This window comes from Triturus cristatus, chromosome 3_1 (genome assembly GCF_964204655.1).
Source record: "Triturus cristatus chromosome 3_1, aTriCri1.1, whole genome shotgun sequence".
Lineage (NCBI taxonomy): Eukaryota > Metazoa > Chordata > Amphibia > Caudata > Salamandridae > Triturus > Triturus cristatus.
The window spans coordinates 597,015,925-597,026,637 of NC_140583.1; the positions used below are offsets into that span (position 1 = coordinate 597,015,925).

At 46.3% G+C, this 10,713-nt stretch overlaps 1 pseudogene; it reads left to right on the forward strand.

Moving 5' to 3' along the window:
- Positions 1-3,994: 3,994 nt before the first annotated feature.
- Positions 3,995-5,429, forward strand: LOC146860603 (KRAB domain-containing protein 2-like; annotated as a pseudogene).
- The last annotated feature ends 5,284 nt before the right edge of the window (positions 5,430-10,713 follow it).

The following is a 10,713-nucleotide window of genomic DNA, read 5'->3' on the forward strand; positions in this document are numbered from 1 at the left end:
AGGAAAAGGGTGGTTTTAAGGTTGCCAACTACCATTTTGTCATTAGATGACACAGTGGTTGATAGTCCAGAAACAGGGGTTAACACATTTAGTTTTGGTAGTTTTTAGGAGCAGTAGCAAGGTAGTCTGCATTTGGTGTCAGGCCTCTTTAAGGCCAAGATCCAAGTTGGTGTTGTGGCGATGGGCCCAAGGGTCACGGAGGCGATGTGGTCAGTCAGACTTCCTAGCAGCCGACGTGGAGAAGGGTGCTTGCATCAGGGTGTGCCCTAAACATGGCGCTGCAGATGGCATGGCGGCCATGGTGCTAGCCTGCTCACTGCCACAGGATTAAATATGCAAACTGAGTGGGGACATATGGGGATGGCAAAGAGCTTGGGGCCCGTTGAGTAAGTGCTGGGGTTGGAAAGTTTATGGCAAGTGGATGCAGGCATAGCCTGTTCAAGGAGCCTAGCATTTCCAGGTGGCGCGCTGGTGAGGGGCAAGAAACAGGACAAGGGATGAGCCCGGGAAGTGGCTGAGTGGGGGCCGTTATAAAAATTTGGCCATGCAAACTAAGCAGAATTGTGGTGAAGATGAAGGAGGCATGCAGAGCAGTCCTGAGACATGCATCGCACAGTTCCCGAATGGGAGACAGCTGAGTGCATGTCGTGTGGTTGCGGTAGGGGAGACAAGGGGTAAGGCAGAGGGAGCTCTGCAAGGGAGTGGCCTAGGGGGCAGGAGTAGTGGGGAAGGGGAATGTGGAAGCCCCTGGATTTAGTCAGGTTTTGTGCATTGGAGCGGGCCAGGTTGGTATGAAGTGAAGAAGAGCATGGCAGTGTAGGTGAAGCTGGAGCAGGGGAGGAGGCACATGATTTGGGGGACCACTTTACATTTAGAGAGAGCCCGGTGAGGCCCATTAAGGTATATGTGAGGAAGTCGAGGGGGGTCCCGAGGGTGGTGAAAGAGGAGCTTAGTGGTAGTGCAAAGGGTTGAGTGGGAGAGGGGGAGTGGATGGTGGTGAGAGGGAGATAAGCGGCATCATGGGGTGGGAGCAGAGCTGCATAGCGTAGGAGATATGGGGACTCAGGGGCTGGGAAGGATGGGCAGGGTCACTGGGTGTGGGTGGAGGAGATGTGTGAGGAGGCAAAAAGAGTCGCCGAGATCTCCATAACACCAGGCCTAAAAGATGGCGATTTGGTTTCAGGGCAGGTTCTCAGCACACACAAGGGAGAGTTTAGTGTTAGTCACATACCCCGGGCAGAAGAGACGATATGGTCCAGGGTGGCGAACCAGATGGCGTTGATGGACTGAGGTGTGGTAACACCTGGAAGGTCTGGTGGGGACTCTTTGACATCAGTACTGGGAAGGTCAAGAGTGGTCTCCAAGGGAAGCAGAAAGCAGCAGAGGCAGCAGAATTGGTGGAAGACTTGTGTCTTTAATGATGAGTTGTCCGGCATGAGTGGCATGCAGATAGGCTGCGTTGACGTAGGTAATGAATTGGTTCTTGACTTTGAGGAGGATATGTTGGAAGAAGGGAAGCTGGTTGTAGTGATTAATGAGAGATGCAGGAAAAGAGGAGGGATATGATAAACAGGCTGTTACTAGGGTGTTGCAGTAGCTGGTTCGGGCGAGTCACTGGAGAAGGTGAGAGGGAAGGCTGCAGACAGCAAAGGACTGGCGGGGCGACAAGCTTCTGTGCGGGTGCTGACCTTGAAGCCAGGTAAGAGAGGGGTGGAAGCAGGGCAGCCTTTATGGTTTCAACAGGAGTAGAAAGTGAAGTTGACAACCTGTGTGTATGGGGGCAGGTGTGGCTACAGAAAGGGACATATGTAACAGACAAGGCGATCAGGATAGACAAGAAAAGACAGCAATGAGCCTGCAGAAATAGGGGCAAGATGGGAAAAGGGATGGGAGAAACGAGGGGAAGGACGAGAAGATGGGCAGGAGTAAGGTTAAGGTGGCAGGGTTGGAAAAGCCAAATGACACAGATGGACTGGAGGACAAGGACAAGGACAAAAAAGAAAGAAAGCAATTGTAGGTCAAGAGGTTGCCATACAGGGTGATAACAAACCCTTTGATGGCCCATTTGATAGGGTCTACCTTTGAGAGAATTTGGAAAGGTGAGTACATGGAAATGTTGTATCTTCTGCACAGAGAGGTGAGGTAGAAGGAGTGGTCCAAGAAAGAAGAGCATTATTTGGCTAAGAGGCTGAGAGTCCAGGTATCAATTGAAAATTGGACAACAGCATCTTTAATTTATGCCAGCGTATATTGTGAAAAGTTTTCATAGAGATGTGTTGCCTTGTTTAAATATATGGATGTCATATGAAAGGCGCACATTGCATATAGTGTTTGGGGGTGTACTCCTGGGTCAGGTATAATGAGGTTCACGATAGGCTGGCAGAGGACACGGAGGGAAAGTGGGGAGAGCTGTACAGTAATCTATGGTTGCACACGATGGATCCAGCGAGGTCAACGCTCTTTATGACCAGTCATCTGCCACTGGTGCACTAGACCTTTCAGGGACACCCCACCCAAGGAGGGGTGGGGAAAACAAGATGAGGGCAGCCAGGGCAAAGGAGAGCATGTTGGGATTTCTGCAGGGGTGTACATAACAGAGAGTACTGTAAGTTTAGACATGAGTGCTCCAAATACGCAGCGTAGCACCCAGTCATTCATTGCACAAATTATGCCAAAGGAGCACAAGAGATGATGGGAAGGTTGTGGCAGTCTCAGGGGCAGCGAGGGAGGTGGGCACAGAGGGACACAGAAGTTATTCAAATTAAGGTGTACAGACTGGAATACTGGCTACAGCAGCATGGGAAGCAAGAGGGTGCCACCTTACTATTTGAAGGTTTTTAAAATGCGTTCTGTTGGAAACTGAGCTTTTTTGCAGATGCCCCCCACACACGTTTCACCCCATTTTAGAATGCGAGATGCTGGTCCTTGACTCTGAAAGTGCACTGGGACCTGCTAACCAGGCCCAAGTGCCCGTGCACTTTCCCCAAAAAGTAAAGTGTATTGGTACACCCAATTGGCAAAGTTCTTTGCCCCCCTAAAAATCCCTAGTATATGGTACCAGTGGTACCCAGGGCAAGGATGGTAAAAGGAGTCAACAAGGCTGCAGCACTGGTTGTGCCACCATATGTGATTGTGTGACCCAAGTAAAAGTACATCTGCAGGTCTGCCATTCCAGCCCTGCACGAGCGGCCTTTCTGCTTGACAGTGACTCTGCACACACCATGTGCTGTAGAGCCACACCACTGTCTTAATATTATTAAGTCACTGTTAAGGTTGTCCTCCTAAGCCCAGGAAGTACAGTGCATTATATTAAAGGTGTGGCTAAATATGTTTAGACATATATATGTTACAGTCAAAGTGTGAAATCCCGCATTCTATAGAATGCCTAGGTAATGTATAGAATGCCTGAAAATGCCTGAAAATCAAACGTCAAAGTATGAAATGATTGATATTTTATACATTGCCTAGGCATTGTATACTTTGCCGGATTGTTTGCCGGCAAAGTATATAATACGCCTAATCCCGCCATTTTATTCCCGCCCGGCAATGTGTGAAATCCGGCATTCTATAGAATGGCTAGGTAATGTATAGAATGCCTGAAAATCGAACGTCAAATTATGAAATGATTGATATTTTATACATTGTCTAGACATTGTATACTTTGCCGGATTGTCTGCTGGCAAAGTATATAATAGACCTAATCCCAGAGACAGCACAAGTTATGAGCAAGCGAGGGGCAGAGACAGCATAAGTTATCAGCAAGCGAGGGGCAGAGACAGCACAAGTTGCCAGCAAGCGAGGGGCAGAGACAGCACAAGTTGCCAGCAAGCGAGGGGCAGAGACAGCACAAGTAACCAGGCAAAGAGCAGGTGGCAGCCGTGCGGTTGTGTGGGGAGAGACCTGCCTGCAAGCAGGGTCAGAGGGCGTGTATAGCATCCGGCTGAGGTTCCACAGATGCTCTGCCATCATCCTTTCCCGTGGTTCTTGTATCATCATGTCGGAAGGGAGTGTAGTGCCAAGACAGGAATCACGCCATGCTGACATGCAACAACGGTTCGGCGATGAATTATCTCAAGTAAGAGCCAATGCTGCTAAAAACTGTGTTTTCCTAACCGAAACCAGTTACCAAAAGTTAGTGGACAATGTGAAAAAGGCTAAGACGACCATTGAGAAGGAACCACGGGACTATTGGCTGGTGAAACACTATGACGTAATGATGGTCGAGAATACGACTAAGTTGATCTATCCTGTTAAAGAAGGTACGAGTGCTATTCAGGTTTACGTCGCGGACTCCGAGTTATTTGACGTACTCCATAAGGCGCATTTGGCTATTGGGCATGGAGGACGGGACAGGATGTTGAAAGAACTTTCACCCAAGTATAAGAACATTACCCGTCATGATATTGAGCTGTACATTCACCTTTGTGATCCTTGCCAGAAGATGGACAAAGGTGTTAAAAAGGGTGTTGTGGTCAAGCCAATTTTTTTCTGAATTCAACTCCCGTTGTCAGGTCGATCTCATCGATTTTCAGTCCCATCCTGACAGAGAGTACAAGTTTATAATGGTGTACCAAGATCATCTCACTAAGTTTGTAGTTGTCAGGACGCTGAAATCAAAGAGAGCGGAAGAAGTAGCCTACAAGCTCGTCGACATATTTACGTTGCTTGGTGCTCCAACAATTCTACAGTCCGATAACGGCAGGGAATTTGCAAACAATGTGGTAAGCAGCCTAAAGGAGTATTGGCCCACCTTGAAGATCGCCCATGGTAAGCCGTGCCACTCACAAAGTCAGGGGAGCGTCGAAAGAGCTAATCAGGACATTGAAAATATGCTGTGTGCTTGGATGCAAGATGAAAAAACTAGCTGCTGGAGTGAGGGATTGCGGTTCATCCAACTTATGAAAAACAGAGCTTTTCGTTCTGGGATTAAGAGGTCACCATACAAAGCTCTGTTCGGCTGCAAAGCTAGAGTAGGTCTCTCGACGTCGTCCCTGCCTGACGATGTTTTACAAGACGTAGAGACTGAGGAAGAGCTCGAAAAAATAATAGAGAGCGTACAAACCCCACAACAGCAGGAAGAAAGACGAGATGAATCAATGCAAGAGGCACAGCTCCCTGCAGAAGACATAGCTGAGAATGCAATCCATGATGGCGGAAACCAAAACAGTGATGAAGCCATGGTTATCGAAGAGCCTTCCATTTCCGTGGTTACCGAAAATCCTTCTTCTTCCGCTATCTGTTGCGTCTGCTTAAAAGAAACCAGCGGTGCTCATACATGTCGAAAGTGTGGCCGAAACGTTCATGCCATCTGTGGACATTCTCCTAAAGATGATGACGGTGACGAAGTAGAAGGTTATGGGGTTAGCATTTTTGCAATGTTTGCTTCAATATTGAGAAAGCTATCCAAAGTAAAATGGAATCGAAATTGAACCTTGAGATTCAGGCCAAAAAAATGAAAAGGGATTCTGACAAAAAAATTCCTCCTGTGCCTTTGGGTGCCACTGTGCGAGTTCCGATTCCAAACGTCGACAAAGGGTGGGGTGACTCACGCAATCTCTTGGCAGTTGTTATGAACGTGACGGAAGATGGCTTTTACCGACTTGGAACTGCACAAGGAATCTTGAAGCAACTCTACGCCAGATCACAATTCACCGTATGTCCAAAGAACTTAATGAGAATTGAAGACGTTCCTGACCACGAAATACCTCTCCAATCTGCAGCTACTTCTCAGTCCACAGGAAGCGGCCAAGGATTCGGCAAGTGTATGTGCAAGACGAAATGCCAAAATATGAGGTGCCTTTGTGTGAAAAAGAAAATTAAGTGCAATTCAAAATGTCACTCTAGCCTTCCCTGCTGCAACAAGTAGGTCATGCCAGTTCTGCTTTGTATTTCACCGGTAACAATATTCTGTTCGCATTCTTCTTTAAGTCGTGAAATGTATGTACAAGATCAAAGTGCCAAAATAGAAGGTGTTTTTGTGCTGCAACAAGTAGGTCATGCCAGTTCTGCATTGTGTTTTACCGGTAAGAATATTCTGTTCGCATTCTGTAGGTCATGCCAGTTCTGCTTTGTGTTTCACCGGTAACAATATTCTGTTCACATTCTTCTTTAAGTCGTGAAATGTATGTACAAGATCAAAGTGCCAAAATAGAAGGTGTTTTTGTGCTGCAACAAGTAGGTCATGCCAGTTCTGCTTTGTGTTTTACCGGTAACAATATTCTGTTCGCATTCTTCTTTAAGTCGTGAAATGTATGTACAAGATCAAAGTGCCAAAATATAAAGTGTTTTTGTGTGAAGAATAAAAGTGAGTACAATTCCATGTGTTACTCTGGCCTTTCTTAGTGTAACAAGTACTTCAATCTCAGTTCTGCTTTCATTGTTTTCCGGTAAGATTATCCTGTGCTTTATTTCGTAGTTTTGTTCTTTCAGCTTCAAATGCGTATTAATTAATAAAGGCTTCTCATCTTGTGCCCTTTTAACACTTTGCGTAAATGGTACTGGTCATTCTGTATAATGCCTAGAAATCTAATCTTGTGCCCTTTAAACACTTTGCGTAAATGATACTGGTCATTCTGTATAATGCCTAGGAATTGTATAGAATGCCTAGGAAAAGTATGTAATATTTTCACAAAAAACTTATATTTCCTAGTTTGCCTCTAAACCTTCAGGCATTCTATACATTACCTTGGCATTCTATACAATACCGGGATTTCACACTTTGCCAAATGCCTAGGAATCTCATCTTGTGGCCTTTTAACACTTTGCGTAAATGGTACTGGTCATTCTGTATAATGCCTAGGAATTGTATAGAATGCCTAGGAAAAGTATGTAACATTTTCACAAAAAACGTATATTTCATAGTTTGCCGAAAACCATCAGGCATTCTATACATTACCTAGGCATTCTATACAATACCGGGATTTCACACTTTGACTGTAACATCTATATATATCCCTACAGTAACCCTGTAAAGCAAGATTTTACCGGGAGTGACCGGAGGTCCATAGAGTAACATAGGCTGGCTACAGAGGAAGCTTGAGATAGCCAGCTCCTTTATGGAACAACCGAATTGTGTGGTATTTGGTGGCAAACACTGTGCTTTTTCACTCCCAACACGATTTATGTGTTGAGGGTGAGCTGGCATGCACAGGGGTGACACCCTGAGTGGGTACATCCTCTATGATACAGTGACCCAGTGACGTGGTGGGCTTCCCCAAGCTGTTTGCAGCCAAGATTAGAGTCTGCCCTCCTAGTGGGATAAGCTAGCACTTCCCCAGGATGGAGTCAAATTGCTGGGCAGAAAGGAGGTCACACCTCCTCCCTCCCAGGATGGCTAGTGTTTACAGTCATCAAGGCGGTAAGCCTCAAGGCTTTCACTGCTCTTGATGTCAAATAGCTTTGTCCCTCACTTGAGGACAAAGCCTCTCCCACACTGCCCAGCACGACAAGCGGGAAAATTTGTTATTCTGGAGGAATACACCTCCAAAAGGCTAGCCACACCTTTAGGGTCAGCTAGGAGGTCTGTATAGCCAAGGAAGTGGTCTGGCAGGTTGGAAAACCCTAAATTAGAGGACTCTGGGTAGAAATTTGATTTACACCCACCGGATGTGGTCACCTCAGGGGTGGGTTAGCCACAGGGACCTGTAGCCCGTTGGCCACAGTCCCTCATGCCCTTAACGCCCCCTAAAATAAGACTTAAGAGGCTCCTCTGACATCAGAACAGCAGTGCTGCTGTTGGTAGTGAGCCCCTTAGCGCAGTTGACATAGCAGGGATACAGGCAAGCATAGAGGGAGCATTTGCATTCCAGGGGAAGGTGGAGAGCAGCAGAGAATGAGGCTTGGATGTGATGTGAGGATGTTGTAATGGACATGATTGCAAGACGTTGGTAGCAGGTGACAATTCCAGGAAAGCTGGCAGGTGTTGCCTTCATGGGGAAGTTGTTGTGGAGGTATGCCCCGTCGATGGGAGTACTAGGTAAGAGGATCTTGGAAATCTGGGCATTGGAATGAGGCAATGGGGGACAGAAGAGGAGGCCAATAGTGTGGGCTGTGATGCAGGGAGTGTTGTGGACGCTAAAGGTGATTTGTCATAATGAACATGAGGAGGTGCTTTTTCAGCATTGATGTCCATCATGTATTTTTTTTGGCCTTTAGATTATCAGAATTGTTGGGGGGCAGAGGGGCATTGGAATTGAATGGAGTGATGTTAAAATGACTGGCGGATCATAGGGAATATCATTAAAGAAATCTTAGATGGATCAAGGGTAAGAGGTGTGAAGGTCACATTAGGGAGTTTTTCAGGGCAACGTTTTTGCCCATTTTTTTAGTGCCACACGCTGACACAGCTGGTGAGAAGTAGGTCAAGTCAGGTGTCTGTGCACATGGAGGTGGTGACAGCATACCAGTTATTGGCAGTACTGCAGAAGGTGTTGGGAACAATGTGGCTGCTGGCTGCAGAGGACGGGACACAGTCATTTAGAATAGGTGCTGCAACTGAGGCAGTCAGAAAGGGATGGGGAAGGGAAAAGATAATACGCTTGGGGAGGTGATCATTGGGTTGTTACAGGAGGTATGTGTGGTAAAATGAGATAGATTGAGGGGGTAGACCTTCCTTTGTAGGTTCTGTTTCCGGTCCACAACACCCTGGTTTGACCATATGTATAGTTTAACACTCCTTTTTTGTGAAATGGGCAATGATACAGGCAGCGAGGAGAAGTTTCGGGGAACACTTAAGGGGGTTGAGGAGCATGGAGATGGGGCATTTGGTGGAAGGAATTGTTATCACTGATGAATAGGATTTGAGAGAACGCAGGTTATCTGGAAGTGTTATCCATTCACTTGGGTGAAAATGATTTGGTGCTGGAAAAAGGATTGTCATTGAAAAGGATGAAAGTAGACCTTCTGGAAATTACGCATCTTTGGGTTGGTACATTTGTTATGTTGACAGAGTTGATACCTAGGAGAGTGTGGAAAGGTGAGGTTCACCCAGGAGCCAAAGATAATACGAGGAGGAAATTGATCAGGGAGTTGAGAAGATTTTGCAGAGAATTTTGCACGGAATTGTGGTTTGAGGTGAAGCAATTGTTTAGAGGTAACGGTGCATTTATCAATAATAGGAATGGACCTTTCTTTGTTGTGTGAGGCTTTGGCTGAAGTGTTCAGGATTAAGCTATGTCGAAGGAGTTAAGGGAGCTGCTTGTGGAAAGAAGTGGGAGTGGGGAAGGAAAACTCTGAAGGAGTTTTTCTGGTTGACGGTTTCCCCATAGGTTTTCAGGAGTTGAATCACCTGTATTTCTTTTGGGGTGGGTTTGTTGGGGAGATACGGGTACACTTGCAGTACGCAAGAAGTTAAGGTTTATAGTTGGATGAAATAAGGTGGGGCAGGTTGTAGACTACAAATATAGTGACAGGTAGTGGAGTTGAGTGGAGTTGTTGGAAAGGGGGACAATTAAGGTTGGTGGTAGTAAATGTTGGGTGGGCATTTGTGTATAGCGAGGTTGTTAATTTTGTAAGGAAAATTGCCTAGGAATGTTTAAGTTGTTGTTGTGCACCTGCTCCATTAAAGTGGGCTTTTCCACACTATAAGTGGTCAGTGTCTGTGCTGTGCCTTATCACCCACTAGGGCTTGGGGGTGTCAGCCGACGGGGGAGGTATCCCACCCAGGGCTGATTGGGCGACGTGATACAGACAAAGAGGACTGTACTCACCTTGAGCTGGGTTTGGTAAGGATGGGCAGTTTAGGGATAGGGAAACGTTTTTTTGGGGCTGCCAGCCACTATTGTGTCATTAGGGTACACTGCCGTTGGCGGCCCAGAAATGTGGGTTAAGGAATTTAGTGTTTGCCCACCCTCCCTCTCTTTGTTTTTAAGGTTTGGAAAGGCACTAGTTGTGTGGGAAGATGTTTGATGAAGCGGGTGCACAGGGAAAATATGGGCTTAGATAGGGTGTTGTCCTGTGGAGCAGGTGCTGGGCTGACGGTTTGGCCATAGTTTTTCAGGGGTTGAATTGGTTGTATTGCTGTTGTTGGTTGTATTGCTGATGGGGTGGGTGAAGCAGTTTGTACGGGGGGAGTAAGTGTATACTTGCAGAAGGCAAGAATTTAAGGTTTAAAATTGGAAGAAATAAGGTTCAGGCAGGTTATAGTCTAAAGATATAGTGACAGGTAGTCGAGTTGAGGGGAATTGCTGGAAGGGGAAAATTAAGGGTGGGACATAGGACGTTCGGTGGGCATTTATGTATTGGATGTTAGTTTTGTAAGACAAATTGCCTAAAAATGTTTAAGTTATTGTGCACCTGCATCATTAAAGCAGCCTTTTCCACACTACAAGTGGTCAGTATCTGTGCGCTCTCGCCCAATTGTGATTTTTTTTTTTTTTACAGAAAGCAAAAACATTTAATGAACGTCTCCATGTGGAGCAGTCTGCGCAGAAGAAAGAAAGGCTGGGCATGTCTGTTTAACACCATCTGCCCTTGTGCGCCCCCAGGAAACATATCTGACAAGTAAGATGAGCAAGGCACAGGCCCTGACCTATATTCCTAACTGAGCCAATGCTTTGTGACTTACAAAACTTCAGCCTGTTTTTTCCTGGGCCAGTTTCTTTCTTGCTCGGTTCATGACTGTAAAGTCATCATTTCGCTCCCGGAAACCTTTCCAGCATTTCGCAGCAGGCCTGAAGTTATCTGACTCATCTGGAGACAAGAGCTGAGACAGCT